This window comes from Alexandromys fortis, unplaced genomic scaffold (genome assembly GCF_014885135.2).
Source record: "Alexandromys fortis isolate MF-2015 unplaced genomic scaffold, M_Fortis_MF-2015_v1.1 scaffold_409, whole genome shotgun sequence".
NCBI lineage: Eukaryota > Metazoa > Chordata > Mammalia > Rodentia > Cricetidae > Alexandromys > Alexandromys fortis.
Window position 1 is genome coordinate 268,733 of NW_026068317.1, and position 22,458 is coordinate 291,190.

Sequence of the window (22,458 nt, forward strand, 5' to 3'; positions counted from 1 at the left end):
TGACATTTTTGACAACTTTGTATAAAAGGATTGAGCTGTAGCTTTTTGCAGAATTTCTATGTCCTCTGTTGGGGCAGGTTGTTTGTTTCCTGGCTGCTCAGACTCATTATCTAGCCATCTCACCTTTAGGTAAGTTCAGTCATCATTTGCCCAGGCCTGCAGCTAAGTCAGCAGAGACCCTGGGGGTGAGGGAGAGAGAATGGGAAGGACAAGAGACATAAGAGGAATAGACAAGATAGAATTCGGATCAAGGGAATAATGAAGGTAAATGTATGGTAGGGGAAATGAGAAATATGCATAACTAGGCAACTTACTAGGCAACCTTACCATGGTCCAATGGTTGGATGGAAAGACTCTAACTGCAACATGCAGAAAAGTCTGAATGTTCAGAACACAGTAATAATGGAGCAATAACTCCCTGCAGAATTAGTATTTGACAAATCTGAACAGCAGGAGAAGCCAAGCACAATAGGGTGGGCAAAACTGATTCAGGGAGCAGTAAGTCTTCCACAGGTCCAAATTTGATTTTTATTAATTTTAAATATTGAAAGTCACTGTGGAGCTGCTCTTGTCTTTTTTCAGGAAAGCTCCTGTAGTCCCACCCTTACTTGTCATAGGAAGAAAGAACAGCTTTTGGTTCTGTTCCTGTCTTAGGTGACATGTTTAACATAGGTATACATTCTCCTGTTACCTATCTCTGGCTATAGAGCCCTGCATATCAAGTTTAAAGACAATTGTTTATGTACCTCGTGTACATGAGCTTACCAGCTAAACATTGTCATATTCTTCAATGTCACCCATGTCCAGTTTATGATCATGGACCTGTATGGTTTGCATTTTAGTTGCCTCATTCACCTATTGTTTTATAAATGCAATTAACATAAGAGAAAAGATCCATTGGAAAGGAAAATTAATAAGCCAAGCATCAACAATCCCTATGAAAAATGTCCTAACACCAAACCAGGAGTTCTAGGCATGACCTCAAGAAGTTGCAGCATTCCAGAAGTGTCTTTTTGAAGTTCCTTGCCAGGGAGATATCCATTTTAAAAGATTTTCACAGTGACAACTTCAATTGGACTGAACATAATGATCTCTAATTGAGAAAGTAAGACATGGCCCCAAAGGTTGATAGGCAGTCTTGCAATTACATAAGGTTGAGTGGTGCCTTGATTGCCTTCTTGGTCTCTCCATTTTAAGATTTTTGAAATAATTTTGAGGATTTTGGCTCTGACCTATACAATTTAAATGAGTTATGGTAGCATCTAGAATTCATGTATCAGATCAATCATCCTTTTTGATGATTGTGACATCTGCCCCTGTGTCTACCAATCTTGAAATTTTCTTTTCATTTAACCATAAGGTTATAAGAGGTTTTTGTGCAGATATTACTTTTGACCACTAGTCATGTGAAGACCCAAAACATTTATTGTTTCTAGAATTACAACTTTATTTGAAGTGGGTAGTAAGGGAAGAAGTAGTTATTAAACAAATCTCTGTCTGGAAGGAATTGTAACAATATTTTTTGGGGGACGGCACCATAACTTTAAGTTCCCCCAGATAATCATTATCAATAACTCCTGGGAAAACTTGAAGGCCATTGATGGTAGAGATGATATGACCTACTATAAAACCAAAAGTATCTTTAGGTAAAGGGCCAAAAATGCCTATGGAGAGGACTTGAACTCCCATCTTAGGCACTAGTACTGTATGGGTGATGGAACGAAGGTCCAGTTTTGTGCTCCCTGTTGTGGCTCTGAAAAGGTCTGAAATGGATTGTTGTTTGTTGGATAAAAGTTGACTGTCCCAGAAATTTGTTTGGGTTTGGTGTTCTGGGGCTGGCTCCTGTTCCTATTTCACTGGTTCAGAGGTTGAGCCTGAGCATCCCTCTTGGACTTACATTTACTAGCCCAATGTTTTCCTCTTTTACATCAGGGACACAGTTCTGGAATAGATGTTCTTGGGCCAGCAGTTGTATTATTTTTGCAATCTCTGGCAAAATGTCCAAATTCTCCAAATTAAAACATTTACTTTTATTTTGTTGTGACAAGAATTGATTTACAACAAATCCCTGTATAACAGCAGCCATGGCAAGACATTGCAGATAGGCAGCTACTATGTCTGAGCAAAGGCTTATATATCCTGTCAGGTCCATTTTCTTTTTATAAGGATGGATAGTCAACTGATATGCAGCATTAGCATTTTCAAAGGCCAATTGTTTAACAAAATCTGTGCCTGCATCAACAATGGCCAAAATTTTTCCTGCTGCAGCGATTAGCCTGTGGACAAAATCAGCAAAAGGCTCATTTGGTAGAGCTCATGTTTCTCCTAACTGGCAGTTTTCTCCAGGCTCATGTAGCTGTGATTTGAATCTGGGCAAAAAGTCCCACAGCATAATTACTTTGAGCATCAGTAGTAGAATAATTATCTTTCCCAATTAGCATATCCAAGGTCTACCCATTTCCAGCCTGCACATTACATCTGGTAATCTTTGCTTGCCTCAGGAAACTCAGATTTCCAAAGGAGATAGTCAACTCCAGTGAGGGTTGCTCTAGCTAGAGTTTGCCAGTCTCCAGGCATAAGCCAATTTTCAGCCACAAACTCAACAATTGCTGTGGTGTAAGGAGCTGCAGCTCCATATAGTAAAACAGCTAATTTTAATCTTTAATCAGTTTAAAATCAAAATTTACACACTGTTCCCTGAGCATCCACAGTTCATGTGTCCAGGAAGGCTTCTAGATCATTTATTTCTAGTGATTTGTTTACTTTAGGAGAGAGCCTGGGTGTAGCCCCTCACATGGGTGTCTGATGGTTAAGCCAACTGTCTCATGGGACTTCATTATTAGTTTTTCCTGTATTTAATCCCTTCAACTGGTTAATTAAATCCTGATTTTCCTGTTCTAATTTTATCTATTCTCTGAAGAATTTTATTTTATTGCGAAGTTTTTTTGGGGGGGTCTACTACTGAACAAGCCAATGGAGGTGCTGTTGGGACTGAGCTATATTTCAGAGGGCGACATGCAAGTAATGGCCAGCCTGAATTTTGATATCTGGCTGCTTCCTCCTCTAAATAATGCTAGTCCTGCTCACTCAGATCATCCTGTAAATGAAGGAATTCTTTTAAAGATAGGTATAGTTTCTTAATCTTAGATCTAACTCCTGGAGATTTTTGTGCTTTTGACTTAGATGTGGGGAGAATATCTTTATTTGACTCTTTAGTTTCCTGCAGGGAAGGCTTAACTTTAGGATCCTCTAAGTTTGGATTCTTTTTGTCAGATGTTTTAACATCACTATCAAAGGACATAAAGTTCTCACCTTTTTCCTTATTCTTCTTGACACCTTGTGTGTCATTCTTTTGATTAAGTTCCTTTGTGTGCATCTTGTCTAACTTATTTTTAATAATATTTCTTCACCTGTTTCAATAGCATTTGCAACTACAGAATCTTGATACCTCTGAGACAAAAGTTCATCAATTAAATGCCAGAAAGAAAAGGCAGTTACAGGAATTTTTCTGGTCCATATGCCTGATAATGATCTTTGAAAGCCTCTCCGACTCTCATTATTTTCTCATCTGTAGTTTCATCAGTTGAATTAAAGGAGCCATCTTAGGGTTGGCAAGAGACTTGGACGTAGAGGGGCTCCCAGGTGCCCAGGGCAATGTCCCCAGTTAGTTCCTTGGGCAGCTGAGGATAGGGAACCTGAAATGGCCCTATCCTATAGCCATACTGATGAATATCTTGCATATCACCATAGAACCTTCATCTGGCGATGGATAGAGATAGAGACAGAGTCCCACATTGGAGCACTTGAATGAGCTCCCAAGGTCTCAATGAGGAGCAGAAAGAGGGAGAACATGAGCAAGGAAGTCAGGACCGTGAGGGGTGCACCCACCCACTGAGACAGTGGGGCTGGTCTATTGGGAGCTCACCAAGGCCAGCTGGACTGTGACTGAAAAAGCATGGGATAAAAGCCGGATTCGCTGAACATGGTGGACAATGAGGGCTGATGAGAAGCCAAGGACAATGGCACTGGGTTTTGATCCTACTTCATGTTCTCTGGCTTTGTGGGAGCTTAGCCAGATTGGATGCTCACCTTCCCAGACCTGGATGGAGGGGGGAGGACCTTGGACTTTCCACAGGGCAAGGAACCGTGACTGCTCTTCGGACTGGTGAGGGAGGGGGAGAGGAGAGGGGGGGTGGGGCAGAGGAGTGGGAGGAGGGGGAGGGAAATGGGAGGCTGGGAGGATGTAGAAATTTTTTTCAATAAAAAAAAGAAAAAAAAAAGAAAACCAGAGACGAACATCTTTAATATAATCAAATAATTCACATGACTGTTTAATTTTAACCTTTAAACCTTGTGCCTTAAAAACATGTCTTAATCCACTAATAAGCATTTCATGCTTGGTAATTGTTTGTCCCCTAATTGCTGTTCTACTTACCAAAGTTAAGAAGACACAGCAGGTTCCTGTGTTACTCTTCCTCTTAACTAACTGTACTTCACTTTATGCCAGCCTCTCTGAACAGTGTTCTTCACTGAATCCCCTGCACTTGAGCCCCATGTTGGTAGCCACTTTGCCCCTGCCCATGGGTGAGTCAATGGAGACCCTGGGAACAGGGCAAGAATGGGAAGAGACAAGAGACATGAGAGATGGAGACAAGACAAGATTCTGATCAAGTCTTGTTTACTCAAAGGCACAACCAAGGTAAATATTGGATAGGGGAAATGAGAAAGTTCTTCATGTGTATATGGGTAACTAGGCAACCTAACTACTGTTTAATGGTCAGGTGGAAAGCCTCTAACTGCAACATACAGAAAAGTCAGAATGTTCAGAACAAAGGAATAACTCCTTGCAGAGTTAGTATTTGACAGATTAGAATAGCAGGAGAAGCCAAGCGCAATAGGGTGGGCAAAACAATCCAGAGAGAAGTAACTCTCCCAAAGTTATTTTTCTGTGGGTCCTGCATATCCAGGATATAGTATTCATATGCATACTATGAAGCAGTCCAGACAAAGGAGGTTTCTTGCCCCAAAAGCTAGAAAATTCTTAAGACCTCTTTGATGCCCATCATCCTTTTAAGGTAAAATGATGCTGCCAGGAGCAGATGTGTCTCATTGTCATGACAATGCTAAGTTCTTAAACATTTTAAAAGCCATATTTTGAAGCTCTCTGAAAGATTTGAAAAAAAAAACCCTATCTAACTGAAATATATCTCTATATATCTAGAAAACATAACTAACATGACTACAAACTTGACTATCATAGATGAGCATCTGTTGACCTTTATTCCTTAATTATTCTTTACATTTTTAAATGAGCTGCACAAATGCAATATGTTAATGAAGAGCAGAAATAGACATATAACAAAATCAACCTAAAATATGTATGAGTACACCAAGTTCCATGCCATTACAAAATATTGATCTCTGTAACATATATCATTTTAAATATAACCAAACATTTATAAACAATATCTGGGAATTTGGGGCATAATTCTCTCCAAACTATTTCCTGCTTTTTTTGTGTGTGTGTGTGAAGTGATTTTGGGAGTATTCACAGCAACCTTTCGGGGGGTCTTGGTACATCAAACCATTTTAGCTGATAAGAAATCCACAGCTTTCTACCTCTTATGGAAACAAAAGCAGAACATCTTTCCCAAAATAACAGATACTTAGACCCAAATTTTGAAGTCAAGATACCTTTAAAATATATATCTTCATTTAGTTTAGCAGCCTGTACAATAAAATGTATCTCCATACTTAGCTCAATCACAGTCAACAAATTCAAAGAACACAATAATATTCATAACCTATACTCTCTGTTTAGATTCCATCTATATGTGGCTTATTTTTCTTACAGTATTCATTTTTGTACAAATTGACTCTGAGCATTTTGTTTTATTTTTGAAAAATATTTACTCCTTTTTATAACTATCTATACTCTTTTTTGTCACTCTTGCAAGCCTACATACATTATTCAACACTGTGTCCCTTTTAGAGATATTTTTAAAATCTGAGTCTGTCTTTATTACACATCTGTAATACTTTTCTGACCTGGACCACTTCTGAAAATGCAAAGCAGCTTGGCTAGGACTAAGTCTGCTTTTCCTTTTGGCTTTGCCAAGTTCAACATGGTGTACTTCCATTCACTGCCCCTATTACTCCCGAAAGCTCACCACGTCAACTCTGGTAACCAGTTGACCCATGCTGCCACCAAGCAACTTTCAGCATACTGTTCACAAACCCCAATGAAGTACTTAGCCTCCTGAAAGAGCCAGAGATTGTGCTGACAGCACAGAAGAGGAAGCCTTGATTTAATAAAATATGTGCTACTGTTAGCAAACAGACTCATTGAAAATATGCTGGATACCAAAAGCCATGCTTAAATCTATTCTTTTAGAATTTCTTTCGAAGCTTTCTTGGAATTTATTTGGACGTATTATTCAGCTTCCTATTGGCTTGCCAGTTTGTTGAGGGAGGCTTCTTGTTTATTTCCCAGCCACCCAGACTCATTTTCCTCCTACCCTAACTCAAAATAATCACACAGAAACAATATTATTTGCAATACTGTTTGGCCAATGCCTTAAGCATATTGCTAGCTAGCTCTTCTATCCTAAACTAACCCATCTCCATTAATCTATGCAGCACAACAAAGTTTTGGCCTACTGGCAAAATTTTGGAAGACCCCAGTGGAGGAGGCATCAATCCCCAGCAGCTGCCACATGGCTTTTCACTGACTTCACTTTCTATCTTCCGGCATTCAAGTTTAGTTTTCCCCACCAAGCTCTCTTCTGCCATATCACAGGCCAAAGCAGCTTCTTTATTTCTTAACCAATAAAAGCAACACATTACAGAAGGACTTCCTACACTAGTTCTCTATTCCATTTCCTTGATCTCCTTGTGTTTTGTGACCTTAGTATCTTGATTTGTTTTTATCCTACTGTACTCCAAGTTGAGGTCTGATGTAATAAGTGGAGCATTGCTTATTTTGTTCAGTCCTGCTCTGACTGTCTGAGAGCATTTACTTCCTAAATGATATGTTTTATTTTTTTCTATTTTCTCTTCTATTTCAGGATGAGTGGTATTGAAATTTTGGTGGTAATTGCATGTAATCTAAAGATTGATTTTGATAAAATAGTCATATCTAGTATATAATTCTTTTCAATACTTTAATGTAAGAAGTACTTATATCCCCTAGTATTTTAAGTTATTTATTCAGCATTATATAATATTCATTTAGAGTTGATGGTGGTTTGAATAAAAATACCTTCCATAGGCTCAGATATTTGAATCCTTGTTGGTCAGTTGGAAGTGCTATTTGGGGAGGCTTAAGTGCTGTGGCTTAAGTGGAGGTAATATACCACTGGGTTGGGTTTGCTTTCACATTGTGTTTCCAGTTTCCTGCTTCTGGCATCATGACTCCACTCTGTCATCATGCATTCTAACCATGTACCACCATAAGCTTCAATAAATTCATTTTTATTTGCCTTCTTTATGATGTTTTATCATAGATATAGAAAAGTAAAACATACAACTCATTCATTATTGTGCTACTTATATTCCCACACAAATTGCTTTTTCTTTAATTTTTTAATTTTAAAATGTTATTTTATTTGTTTTAGTATTTTTCTGCATATTTGTATGTAAAACATATGTGTACCTTGGGCCTGAAGAGGTGAGTAGTTGTTAGATACTTTGGAACTGAAGTTATAGATAATTGTGAAACACCATGTGGGTAGCTGGGAACTGAATTTGGGTCATTTGCAAAAGCAACATGTACTCTTAACTGCTAAGCTTCCCCTTAAGCTAATTATGGCAAGTACTGAAAGAAATGTTAATGAATTTGTCTCTTGGAATTCTTTCCAAATATATTTGGAAAAAGACTGCAAATTCTTTTTCAACTTTGTGTTTTAAAATGTTGCTGAAGTTTTTTGTTAGACTTCTGAGCTTTCAGTTTGTTTATTAATGATTTCTTCTATATAAGAATACATCATCATCAGTGTGTTAGTGGGGCAAGGCCAATTCAGACACCCTCTACTCTACTGAGAATCTTCGTCTGGCAACGGATAGAGATAGAGACAAAATCCCTCATCAGAGCAACAGACTGAGCTCCCAAGGTCCAATTGAAGAAAAGAAGGAGGGAGAAGATGATCAAGGAAGTCTGGACCACAAGGGGTTAGTCCACCCACTAAGACAGTGTGCTTGTTCTAATGGGAGCTCACCAAATCCAGCTGGACCGGGACTGAATGAGCATGCCACCAAACCGGACTCTCTGAATGTGGCTGAAATGGGCGGCTGATTGAGAAGCCATTGATCAAGAACCTTCATCTGGAGATGGATGGAGATACAGACAGAGACCCACATTGGAGCTCTGGACTGCACTCCTGAGGCCCAGGTGAAGAAGCAGAAGGAGAGAGAACATGAGCAAGGAAGTCAGGACCACGAGGGGTGTGCCCACACAGGAAGACGCTGGGACTGATATAATGGGAGCTCACCAAGGCCAGCTGGACTGGGACTGAACAAGCATGTGATAAAATCGGACTCTCTGAATGTGGCTGACAATGAGGGTTGACTGAGAAGCCAATGATAATGACACCGGATTTTTTAAAATTTATTTATTTCTTTATTAATTAATTAAAGATTTCTGTCTCTTCCCCACCACCGCTTCCCCTTTCCCTCTCCCTCCACCAGTCAAGTCCCCCTCCCTCGTCAGCCCAAAAAGCAATCAGGGTTCCCTGCCCTGTGGGAAGTCCAAGGACCACCCACCTCCATCCAGGTCTAGTAAGGTGAGCATCCAAACTGCCTAGGCTCCCACAAAACCAATAGGTGCAGTAGTATCAAAAACCCATTGCCGTTGTTCTTGGGGTCTCAGTAGTCCTCATTGTCCGCTATGTTCAGCGAGACCGGTTTTAACCCAGGCTTTTTCAGACCCAGGCCAGCTGGCCTTGGTGAGTTCCCGATAGGACATCCCTATTGTCTCAGTTGACACCGGATTTTGATTCTACTGCATGTACTGGCTTTTTGGGAGCCTAGTCTGTTTGAATGCATACCTTCCTAGACCTTGATGGAGGAGGGGCCTTGGACTTTTCACAGGGCAGGGCACCCTGACTTCTCTTAGGACTGGAGAGTGAGGGGGAGTGGGGGAGTGGGAGGGAAATGGGAGTATGGGAGGAGTTGGAAATTTTTAATAAATAAATAATAAAAAAGAATATGTCATCTGCAAAACTCTTTGGCACATCCACTTACTCTTCATCTCTGTTGTCTTATTAAATAAGTTTTTGTCTAGACAACATGAAAGTTAGAAAACAACCTTTAATTATCTTAGGATTCTTGTTTAAAGTCTAGCTTGAAAATAATAATAAAAAGACATGAAATGAATACAGTGAAATTCTTTTATATTTATTTACTTTGGGTCAATCATATACAGTTTATTTATAATCTTTAAGGGTACATCAAAAACATAATGTGGGGTTATCAGTATGGCCAGGCTGTAGAGAAGAGGGAACTCCGAGATGCACAAAGGTCTCACATTTGGCAAAGACTAAGTCCTATGGCCATGCCTCAGTCCTTCAAGTCTCTGGGAAGACCTATTAAGAAGGAGGGGTTTGAGAAGATCTATGGTCAAGTTTATGCTCATCAAGGACAATACTTGGTCCTTGTGGTTATTTTTTGTTTTTCTTTTTCTGTGCTCTCATGGAACCCTAGCACAGTATGCTATATAAATTTGGGAGGCCTTTTAATTTTCCTACTTTTCCTATTCCAAGTTTCTATTTATGTGTTTTATGCCCCCAAAACAGTTGAATTTTTCATCACCTCATTTTCCAATTTTACCTTTGCCTAAAGAAACCAACACAATACCATGAGCAGTTGACATGGTAGTGTGGATGGGGGAAATCCCCTACATGAAGAGTTATAGTCAATTAATGGCTGTTAATAAGGAGAAAATCAGTCTTCTCCAGGAAGGGATCATATAGTAAGTATCCATTTCTGAGTGGTCACGTCTAAACACATGAATATGAAAAATTTCTGATCGATTAAGTAGGAACTATATGTGACTGTCTCTATCATCTTTCTCTTTGTGTCTCTCCCTCCCTCCTTCCTCTTTCTCCTTCTGTGTATGTGTTGGGGGTTAGGTTGCAATAATAATATTTGAAGAAATCAAGAATTTAAATGGATGTGGTAGAGGGATGTAGACATAATTGAAGTGGGAGAGGGAAGGATAGAAATGGTGTTATACTGGACAATATCTATATAGATACACTCATCCTAAGAAAATCAGAACAGTGAACAAACATGGGTGGAATACTACCACCATATTGACAGTAATAACTTGCTGTGTCTTTAGGCTGCAGGCTGCTGATTTTGAGAGAATACTGTGTGCCTGATCCACTGCCACTGAACCTTGATGGGACCCCATCTACCAAGCTCTTTGCATAATAGATAAGAAACTAAGGAGTTTTCTCTGATTTCTTCTGACACCATGCCAAGCAACAACAACAAAAAACCCCCAATACTCTGACTTGCTCAGCATGTGATGGTGGCACTGTCTCTCAGAGATGCGGAGAGGGAGACTGGAGAATGGGCCATCTGGATGTCACATCTGGCACTTGAGAGTTAAAAACTGAAAACAAATTTTCACACAATTAAGTTTTTAGAAAAGGACTTTCAGCCGAGCGGTGGTGGTGCACACTTTTAATCCCAGTATGCAAGAGGGAGAAGTGGGTAGCAGATCTCTGTGAATTTGAGGCCAGCCTGGTCTACAAGCTATTTCCAGGACAGGCTCCAAATCTAATGAGAAACCCTGTCTCGAAAAACAAAAAACAAAAAGCAAAAACCAAAAAAACAAAAACAAAACAAAAAAAAAAAAAAAAAAAAGGACACTTTCCCAGATACCAGGCAACAGCACTGACCACAATCAAATGAATACAGTTCAAATGCTGCCTTCCTTGCCAGAACAGCAATCTCAGAACCTGTGTAAGGACCCTAATGTCTGTGCTGAGTCCTGTGTGAGGCTGACGTTAGCACAGTCTTTGGCCTGATTATGAAGTCCTCAGGCCAGTAGTCTGTGCTCTGGACATATGTAAATCAACAATGGGTGGGGCCAGTCTGTGACTCTATAAAAGCCTCTGTTTCACTTATATGTCATATCCAAAAGGTAGTACAGGTTTATTTGTAGGGTATGCACTCTTCTTTGTAAAGCAAACAACAGCAACATTTCTATGAGTTTCTATGAGAAATCACTTATTGTGATTTCTGTCACACTTTGTGTATAATTACCTTGCTATTTTCCCTCCTTGATAAGGACTGTGAAACAAGGTACATTCTAGAGTATACCTAAATTTTTACTGATCCTTTCATAGGTAGATGTTACTGATGATACTGATAACTAAATGTTACTGATGCTGTGCAGCTAGTTCTGTTTTATTCTTACTTGTAATTTCTGACACTGAATTTTAATTAAAACATTTTACTCTTCCCTTTTCCTCCCTCTTACTTCTCTCATATAACCTTTCCCCCTTTTTCAAATTAATGGTCAATTTTTATATTAATTGTTATATTATATAAGTATATATTTGTATGACATATATCTTCCTAAATATAAATGTTCAAGAACATATAAAGTTACCTGGTTTTTATGCTTTTAGCACTGATCATTTGGCCATGGACAAGCAATCATATGTGTTTTCCATGAAGAGGAGCACCAGTTCTGTACACAGCTTTACCCATGTGTTTGTAGATCTTCTGTAGAAATGAAACCTCATGGACTTTCTCCCCATTGACTTTATCATGTTTGTTGTTATTCTACTTCTTTAGTGCACATATTGGCTCATATATTGGCTGTAATGTTGATGAGACATAAATTCAACCACACTTAACCTGATAGAAGAGAATGTCTGAAGTAGCCTTCAAAGAATGGGCAAAGGAGACCACTTCCTAAATAAAACACCAGTCTTACAGACATTGAGTGTAACAATAAATAAGTGGGACTTCCTGAAAGTGAGAAACTTCTCTAAAACAAAGGACACAGTCAATAATATAAGAAGGTCTTTTACTGAATGGAAAAATATCTTCACTAACCCCACAACAGACAGGAGACTGATCTCCAAAATATATAAACAAATCAAGAAATTAAACATCAAAATACCAAATAATCCAATTTAAAAGGGGATACAAATATAAGCAGAGAATACTCAACAGGAAACTCTCAAATGGCCAAAAGATATTTAAGGAAATGTTCAACATCCTTAGCCATCAGAAAAGTGATAATCAAAACAACTCTGATATACCTTGTTACATCAGTCAGAATTGCCAAGATCAAAACACCAATGATAGCTTGTGCTAGAGAGGATGAGAAGTAAATAAACACTCATCCATTTTTTGTGGAAATCCAAACTTGTGCAACCACTCTGTAAATCAGTATGGTAGTTTCCTAGAATATTGGAAATCAACCTACATCAAAACACAGCAATACCACTCATGGACATATACCCAAAGGATGCTCAATCATACCACTAGGACATTTGTCCAGCTGTGTTCATAGCAGCGTTATCTGCAATATTCAGAACTTGGGAACAACCTATATGCCCCTCAACCGAAGAATGAATATAGAAAATGTGGTACATTTATACAATGGAGTACTACACTGTGGGGAAAAAAACAAACACTGACATCTTGAAACTTGCATGCAAATGGATGGAACTAAAAAAAAAAGATCCTGAGTAAGGTAACCTAGAGCCAGAAATTATTGGCAATTTTAGGATCAGAATATCTCAGCTCCACATAGTGCATCTGTGAGCTTCATTCATTCTGTGTAAACCACAAACATGCCTTCTCCCCATATTGAAGTAGATTTGGGACCCTTCCATAATCAAGCACACGGATTCTTCCATAACACTTCAGCAAATTATATAGTGTACAAAATCTATCCTTGGCAGATTTCTCACAGATATCTACATTAAAAAAATAAGTTTAAAATATAATGCATATATGGTGAATGAGGATATAATTCCACACTTTTTAATTTTATTGTAAATTTAGTTTTAAGACTCCCATATGCCCTTTGAAAATTCCTTGTTCCTGCATAGTACATCATCTCAAAACCTTGAAATGAATATGATCCAGGGAATGATCATGAGATTTTAGCATAATTAGCTTAATGGTATTTAGAAAGAAATTACCATTTATTAAAGGCATCAACTTGCAAATGAGAATAGGGACAAATTAGTATTACATTTCATATTTTTATGATAAAATTTCCTTTTGATTTAACATTCCAGAGGGGTATCAAGAAAAGTCTAAGTTCTTAAAACTTTTTAGATACCATTTTATGTACATCTTTGAAGATGAAGATTATTCATCAAACTGAAGTGTATCTCTATATACCCAGAAAACCTAACTAAAACCTTGATTATTATAAATGACTTTCTCTTTATCTATAATTTTTAATTAATACTTTATAGTTTCAAATTAGCTGTGTAAACATAATACATAAAACAAAAGTAAAAAAACACTTTAATAAAAAGTAATAAACAATTTAATAACATCAATAGTCCAAGATCCATAGCAATGCAAGGTATGCATCTCTTTAGAAGTTGTCCGGATCTAGGCACCACTAAGCCTAGTCTTTCTTTTTTTAATAAATATTTATTTATTTATTTATTTATTTATTATACAATATTCTGTCTGTGTGTATGCCTGCAGGCCAGAAGAGGGCACCAGACCCCATCACAGATGGTTGTGAGCCACCATGTGGTTGCTGGGAATTGAACTCAGGAACTTTGGAAGAGCAGGCAATGCTCTTAATCTCTGAGCCCTCTCTCCAGCCCCACAGTACATTCTTGACTGGTCAATATTTTCAGGCTCCACCTTGATAATAATTCTTCTTGTCTCGGTGGCTCTACTTTTGTCTTTACCAGCCGCCATTCCAGACTCCACTGTGCATTTTCTGCTTCCAGTAGTTGAAGCTGAATCATCAGGTGCCTGGCTGGCGTCTTCTCTGTATTTGTTTGTGCAGAAAATGTTTTGGAAGAATCCCTTTCACCAAGTTCCACTTTGATGTTACTATCTTTGCAATCTCTAATATCTACTATTCCGTGGTAAGCTCTCGCAGTACTGTGGTATGAATATCTGTTAGTGCAGGTCAGCACATGCTCATCTAGTAACTTTTCACAGCTGAAGCCAAATCCACAAATATCACATTATGATAAAACTCTGCCCATGTTCTTTTGGAGTAGATTATTTAGACATAGAACGTTATTTACACACATCAAATATTGGCTCAGAAAATTAGCTTAATGTATGGCTCAGAAAAATTATCTAACTATAGAGATTCTTAGTTGGGCTCTCTATTATGTGGTGTATGCACCACCGAACTGGGCTCTGCACACCACCTGCTGGCTTCAATGCCATTCCTAGCCATGGTGTCTTCATACATCCTCACTCCAAAGATCATCTTGCTGTTCTGTTTTTTGAAGCAGAAGACTAGCCCTTTGAACTAGAACAATCTGTGTCCTGTAAGTCTTCCAAGCAGTCAGGAACATGGTACAGCTGAAAGTAGTTCATTGTCACTTTGAATTGCTCAAAACTGGAATGAGCAGTCATAATCTTTCCTAAAGACATGAACGACAAAATGAGATCAAGACACTCAGCGCTTATTTTCGTGTTGCTGCGATTCAGCTGTGCAGTACTGTGCTGATGGTTCATGAAGAACATTCTAAAATAGGAGCTGCAGGCAGCCAAGACCGCTTTGTGTGCCTGGAAATAAATGTAATCGATAGCAAAGCAGCAGTGGCAGAGAAAACCCTATTCTTTCTGGTTGTTGAGCTGCTGAAGGACAAATCTGCTGTGGCCGGGCTTCGCCATCTTCTAGTAATCAGACCTGCTCCTGACAGCGTCCAGAGTTGGAAAAATGACTTGTCAAGCGCTGCGATCATGTACGTGGACTCATACGTACTCAGGTGGAGAGGCAGCCAGGAGCAGCGGCTGAGTTCAGACCCACGCATGCATGCTCCAGCCACAAGGGCTCCTGATTGCAACTGGCTCACCGCCTCTCCCAGAACTTCTACTTGTAAAAGCCCACCACTGGAGGCAAAAAGCAGTTTCTTTTCAGGACTCGGGGGTGAAAGAACAAAAAAAAATCTCGTCTACAGAAATATCCCTAAACCCCAGAGACCTACCACTTTTGAACAGGGTGGGAAAGAGCGAATCAGAAATAGGCGTGGCCCAGCAGCCTCCTCCCACGACCACGCCCACGTCGGCGGCCTCAGGCTCCCGGAAGTTCCCTTCCCACCGACTGCTCAGCAACAGCAGGAAGTTACCTAAGCGTGCTCCTGGCCTGTCAATCAACCGCGGCCTCCCGCCTCCACCTTCTCGCCTTGTTCCCAAAATAAAGGGACAAATAAGTAATTTGGGCAATCGTCTGGAGAGGGGATTCGTCCTGGATACGGGGAGGCCACGGGCTGCACAGTCCACGCCAGGCCTTCGGCCGGGCCCGGGTCAAAGTTGCACAAATCTCCCCGACGACTGGGCATCTATCAACTCACCCGGGCCGTGGGGCTAGCGGCGGGCAAGCGGAGGCGAGGGGCTGGGCTGTGCGGAGACATTCCGGCTGTGCCAGGGACAGCGCTGCAACAAAGGACTTCTGCTGCTGCACAGCCGCTCCTGTCGCAAGGCACTTAGCCGGCGCGCTTACATGGCGACTCCGAGTCTGCCCACCAGTTCGCGGCGGCGTCCACCAGCCTTCCCCACCGTCTCGCCCGCCCACCCACTCCGTGGCAGGCGGTTACAAGCTCCCGCGGTCGCCTGTTGATTGCAACAACTTTCTGACGCTGGCACTGCCTGCAAGGGCGCGGGCGCCCGGGCGGCGGCTGGAGCAGCACTCTGACTCATCTACCCTGGGTCGCCTTGGCGCTCCTCAGCTGGACGCCACTGGGATCCTCCTGACTCTCCAGGGCTGGATGCTGCTCTCTCCGTGCCCAGAGATCAGACCCCTGCCCCTCAGGACCCCGCAGTTGGACCCGCCGCCACGCTCCAACCTGGATACTCTGGGGACGCTGACACCCTTGTACCCTCTGCTTGCAGCTCCTCTGGTCATGGTCTCCTTTTCCTCGCGCCCCTCCGCCCTTCCTAGCGGGAGCCTTTGGCCTGTGGCCTGAGTCACTTCCCCTGCCACGCCCCGCCAGGGCCACCTCCTGCCCTGGCTCCCTCCTTGCAAGGCCACCTGCCCCGTGCCTTCACCAAGGCATCTTGTTGAAATCTGGTTCCTGTTTTTCTTTCTTGATTTTCTAAAGTACACGTGACAACCAGGAAAAAAGCACCTTTAGTTCATCTTACTTTAGCATGAAACCACAGAATATCCCACTTTTGTGTCCTTAAATCTCTGCTGGACATCCTTCCACAAGTGTGACAGGGAATTACTCTATTCACAAAGTATAGTGGGCTGTGCAAAAATGGTTAGCCACCTAGAGTCCAGAAGGAAGGAAGGAGAAGTGCCTACAGGATCTGCTATTGGATCCAATGGCAAGTGCTATTGAAATGCACATCTCTGCTGATTTAGAAAAGGTCTTTGCCTGATTTATAAAGCAGGGTCAGGAAACATTGTGCTGTGTCTTTAAGAACAGGCTAACCCTATGGGAGGTGCACTTGTCACTCAGGTATCACTAGCCAATCAGGCCCTCCAGGTAACTTGCCAGTGGTGGCAGGGCCTTTCCTGGTTCCGGCTTGGCAGTGAAGTGAAAGTGGAGCCAGTCTTGTGTGCTGTTCAACTAAAACTCCTCCAGGGAACTGCATGGAGCGCTTGGGAAAGCAAGGAAACTGCGACATGGTGAGTGAGGGGCTGCTGTCCCTGGACTGGGAGGAACAGATGGTGAGGTGCGGGAATCAGTGAGGTGGTTCCTCTCCAGTTCTGCTTGAGAAACTGCAGCCAGATTCCTAACCTTTCAAGTTCAGTGCGGTGCCTGCAACTCCCTGAATAGGGCAGGCCTCTGAATAACTTTGCACTGTGGGCTGAATCTGCTCAGAGCATTGGGAGCAGGGAGCTGTGTGGAGAAACCTCTTTCTAGGCAACGTCATACTTTTAGTGCGTTCATGGAAAGCAGGTTGCCAAACTCATGGAGGTCTAGTTTCTCTAATATCTTCTAGATAATAATAATAATAATAATAATAATAATAATAATAATAATAATAATAATAATAATAACAATAATAATAATAATGCACTGTGCATTTTACCTTCATGTGTGAGATCCATTTATTGTTAATTTTGTGGAGGTTATAAAATCTTCTATATGTTAGGTAGCCCTCCACTTCTATGCCGTGATGTAGAAGAGTAGAATTGCTAATATAAAGGATTTACCAATGCTTAGAAAATATTAAGTCTCAAAAAGTAGAATTTAACACAGGTAGGACTGTCTCTAAAACACATAAAATTATACGTATATGCTTGTTGGGCCTCATGAGGCCTGGGCTTGAGGCCCAGTGTAATTTCCTGAGCATAACTTGAGTTGGCCTGAGGCCTAGTGTAACTTCCTGAGCCTATCTAGAGTATGAAGACCTGTCTCTGCCTAGCTACCTTTAACGTGGCATAGTATTATTGGCCCTCGTTTCTTACTCCTCCTTGGCCCATCCCAGGCTTCTCCCCCACCATCACAACCCATATAAGTCCCTGCTTGATACAAATAAAGGAGTTTCTGCTTTGACACACTCCCGACTCAGTGGGTGTGTTTCTCCTTGGTGGCTACGTGGGGAGGATGGTTGAGTTTTGACTATCATTCCTTTCAGCCCCACAGAGAGTCTGGCAGTTCCCTCTCTGCCCCAGCTCTTTCTGCAGGAGAACCCTATAGATTGGTGGCCAGGGTAAGTTAGCTCTATCCTGTCAGGAGCTCTTTCTGCCAGAGAACAGGGCATGTGATGACCAGGCCTGTTAGAGATTAGGATACTAAATGTTGAATAAACAGGATTTTTCAGACATTTGGCTCCAAACCTTTACAAAGAAGCCTTCCCTGGTTTACAACCAGACCATCTGCATACCAAAGAACAAGCCTATAACAAGTTGCTCAAGGGGGCATAACAGGGTCACAACCAACCTTAAGGCTTGATGTGCCATTGAAGTTTCATTTTCTTTTAGAGGAAAGCATAGTTCTGCCTGATGGGTAATATGACACCAGGTGACAGCTGATTGAAAAATAAAACACTGTTGTGTTAAGAACTGGCCTGATCAACTAAGGATTTTATTTAGGCATTTTTGGGAGAGAGAATAACAGCCTGGGGCCTAGGCTTTGGAAGCTTTCCTAGGGTCTTGATGTATTGACAGTTGAACATAGCTCCTTTGGTAAACACCTTAGGTCAGGGCCTTTGTGGAAGGGTTGCTATAGATCCTGAGAACCCCTCAGAGCTATGGTTGTCAATCCCAAGGCCTTTTGATTTTAGTAATGATCACTTAAGACCCCATATCCCCCTTGTGTAACATTGTTTTATTACCCTCCCCTTGAATTTGTACTAAGTGTGAGGGTTTCTACTGACTTCATTGAAGTCTTTCATTTCCTTCTATTTCCCCCAGGAAGCTGGATACAAGATTGTATTCTTCTTAAGAAACTTACTTGACATGGAACTTAGCATGTGCAAGAAATCTCCACCCTAGATTCTACTTTTTCTTTTTATTTTCCTTTTGGTTTTTAGAGACAGGGTTTTTCTGTGGCCTTGGAGCCTGTCATGGAACTAGCTCTTATAGGCCAGACTGCCATCAAACTTACAGAGATCCACCTGCTTCTGCCTCCCTAGTGCAGGGATTAGAGGCGTGTACCACTACCCGGCTTTTTTTTTTTTTCTCCTTCCTTCCTTCCTTCCTTCCTTCCTTCCTTCCTTCCTTCCTTCCTTCCTTCCTTCCTTCCTTCCTTCCTTCCTTCCTTCCTTCCTTCCTTCCTTCCTTTCTCCTTTTTCTTTTCAAGACAGGGTTTCTCTGTAGCTTTAGAACATGTCCTGGAACTAGCTCTTATAGACCATGCTGGCTTCAAACTCCCAGAGATCTGCCTGCTTTTGCTTATAGAGTGCTGGGATTAAAGGCGTGTGCCACCACTGCTCAATTGCTTTTATCTTCTCTATCTTCTACTTGTCCTATCTTCCTCATCCCCTGTGACCTTCACCATAGGACCCTGTCACTGTGTCACGTCTCGGGTGTACTTAAGAAAGTGTTCTGGGAATATCTTTGCTATCTAACCCACCCATCTGCCTGAGTGTCTAGACCTACAAATTGCCTGTCTCATTTGAACTGTTCAAAGTCTAACATGGAGCATGAATACAAAAGACGTGTGAAGATGATAGCACATGTGGAATGTAATCTCAATTGGCTCCTCTTTGAGTATTAGGCGGAGATGGATGTGTACTATCATCAGAGAGATTTTTCTTTGTTAATCCCCTTTGTGTGAAGTGATTTATCAAAGGGAAGGCATATTAATTGTAGAACTGTTGTATTCCATCCTGTAGGAAAAACTGTGTTTGAGACAAGCTCTCTTAGGTTGACTTGGGTGGCCTTGATTACAGTCTGTTGCACTAGAGAATGGCCATGTTGTCCACTATATTACACCTTCAAAATTCTTAAATTATGCAACTGTACCATCTATCTCAGTTTTAAAATAATCCGTTTGAGTCATTTAGTCAACTATCCAGTGCAGTCACAGGAAAAGGATCCACATATGGAACATTGCTTCTGTCTTCTGACCAAAATAGGAGGAAGAATTTATTCTGTATATTACAAGGGAAAAAGGGTAGGCAACCAGCTCCTGGAGGCACCATTATGATAAAGGACTTGACTGTGGTCAGGGAGTGTTTCTGTAATTTCCCAGCATGTTTTAATTCATATCATGTGAATGAACACAGATCAGTGTGGGTGTACAGTTTGGTAAGGTTATCTTGAGCCAATGAATACAGAAGGTGTAATTAAGCAGAGATCCTATGCAGATATTTCAGTCCTGCTTGACACAGTTATGTGAGCTCAGAGGTTTGAGGAACAGTCTATTGATTTTAACTATATGTGTCAGCAGACAACTTGTACATATCGACAAAATCAGTCTATCTCTTATTAATGACTTTCCCTCTACTAGGGAAAGTCCTACTGTTTTTTCAAAGTCAGTATACCTATGCTTTTTAATCTTAAAAATACAATATTTTTATCATTTTAAAAATCACTTATTGGTATCAAGTTTTAAATATTTTCTTTAAATGGATTCCTGCCTTTATCTCTGTTTCTCTTCTCCAATGTTTCTAGGTCGTTAATACCTTCAATCTTTTTGTCTCAATTGATGTTGATTATTGATTTCTGTGTAAAGCAATATGTTATATAGTTTAGGTTTGCCTCATATTTTGTAATTGAGAATTGCTTTGAACACCTAACCTTGTCTCTTCTGCCCAATGCTGGGAAGACAGTTCTGCAAACTCCTTCCAAACTGGGCCTTCACTAGGCAATGAAAAGAAAAATTAGACCAGTTCATATGTGACTTCCAGTCTTTCTGTATTTTTGGGGGGACTTATATATGAAGAGGTGTTGAAATAGGAGCGGTGGCGGGGCTGAGTCCCCAACACCCCGGCCGCTTGGCTAGCTCATGCCCGAAATAACAACACACAAACTGTATTCATTTAAGAACTGATTGGCCCATGAACTCTAGCCCTTACAGGCTAATTCTCACACCTGGACTAGCCCATTTCTAATGATGTGTGTAAGCACCCCAAGGTGCGCTTACAGGGAAGAGTCTAGCCTCCGTCCATCATGGTGTCTCTGCTCCAGAGAGCAGAGCTGTCCGGTCTCTCTGGAAGCAGAGCAGAGTCTGACCTCACTTCCTCTTCCGCCCAGCATCCTATTCTGTTTATTCCTCCCACCAATGCTTTAACCTATGAGGCCAAGCAGTGTGTTTATTACTTAACCAATGAAATCAACAGATTGATATATGACACTCCCACATCAAAGAGGGACATGTGCTCTAATTGAGTCACTGAAAACTTGAATCTTACTGAAGCTGGTCAGTAAGATTGTAGAAAAGGAGAGGAAGGTAGGAGGGTGAGAGCTTTCTTGCTTCAACAGTAGTTGAGATTAGCAATGTGAAATTAGGTGGTCAATTTGAGATACTTCATAAGTGTCCTGATTTGCCATTTCTTATGTTTCACAGACACGTGCAATCAAAAATCTGTATAAAGGACTGACCTGATCATGAAACCAATTGTTAGAGTTACAGTAGTTCAACCAAGATAGAAGATCTGGGTAAAATGTTGTGACCCTGCCTAACAAGTCTGTTATTTTTCTTGTTTAAGATGTGCATCTTTAGAGAATAGGTATGAGAACTCTTTGATATGCTCTAATCCCTAGTCTGGACCACATGGCTATAAAGTCTGTTTCAACATTTCAAAATTAATTTTGAGATTATAACTCCATCATATCCATATTCTCTTTTCTGCCTCCAAGTTTACCATGGCCCCTTATACTTTTCTAATTCATAATCTCCTTTTCTTTAATAAGAGTTGACTGTGACCTGTGTTTTTTAGCAGGATTTTCCAGGTATGAGGCAGTGGGTTGGCTAAACTAGACATTGCATGTGTAATTGAATGTGCATACAAAGAACAATGTGATTAGGATAAGGATCAGGATGTGCTGACAAGAGTAGAAGCTCTGGACGGTCAGAGCTAGAAGAATGTGTTGCCTGAGTCATTTGATCTTGGGTTACCCAGTAGGGGAGCTGCTAGCATTCTGAGGCACATCTGGGAGGCTCTAACCAATGAGGGACTCTGGGGCATCTGAGCAATCAGGATTACTAGTGACATGTAGTTTTCGGGTTCTTTCTGGAATTCCCCTCTGCTTTTGCTGTAGTGAGTTGTAAGGAAGACAACAAGCTGTGCCTTGGTGAGTTTGGCATGTTCAGAGCAGGTCTGCTGTGCTGTCATTTCTGCTGGGAATTGGATGGACCATGAGGCAGACTGATTATGTGTGGCCATGTGGTGACTTGGCCATTGGCCCTTGTCCTGTGAGCCTCCCTGTGTATGGGTTTCCTGGGAAGTGGGAAACTCTGCAACCCAGGAATGGGAGGATATGATGCTTATAGTAACTCTGTCCAGTGTGCACACATGAGCATTGCTTTTTGTGTGCAGAGGGTAGACATTGGAAATCTGAAGGTCTGTTTTCTAGAAGTGCTGATTATGGCATTCTACTCTCAAGTTTGTCTCATAAATGATAGAAATAGTTTAGAAACTGTTAGAAAGATTGTGATGGGATCACCTTTCAGCAATACATGATTAGAATACTGTTAACTTTCTCTTTCCACCAGCAACAGTGGTGTGATTCAGTAAAGTTTAGTTCCACAGGGCAAAGGGAGTTTCTGATCTGCACAGGTTTTTTCAGGTGTGCATGGTGCTGGGCTGGTAGATAGGTCAGAATTCAAATCTCGTACCATAATCCTTGTGGCGTGAAGTAGATTTTAAATTATT

General features: G+C 41.0%; 1 protein-coding gene and 1 pseudogene across 1 annotated transcript in view; one reads left to right on the plus strand and one right to left on the minus strand.

The window, feature by feature from the left end:
* LOC126495122 (zinc finger protein 431-like) overlaps nucleotides 1-22,458 on the plus strand; it is a 71,132-nt gene that overhangs the window by 21,172 nt on the left and 27,502 nt on the right.
* LOC126495127 (zinc finger and BTB domain-containing protein 1-like) lies at nucleotides 12,027-16,767 on the minus strand (annotated as a pseudogene).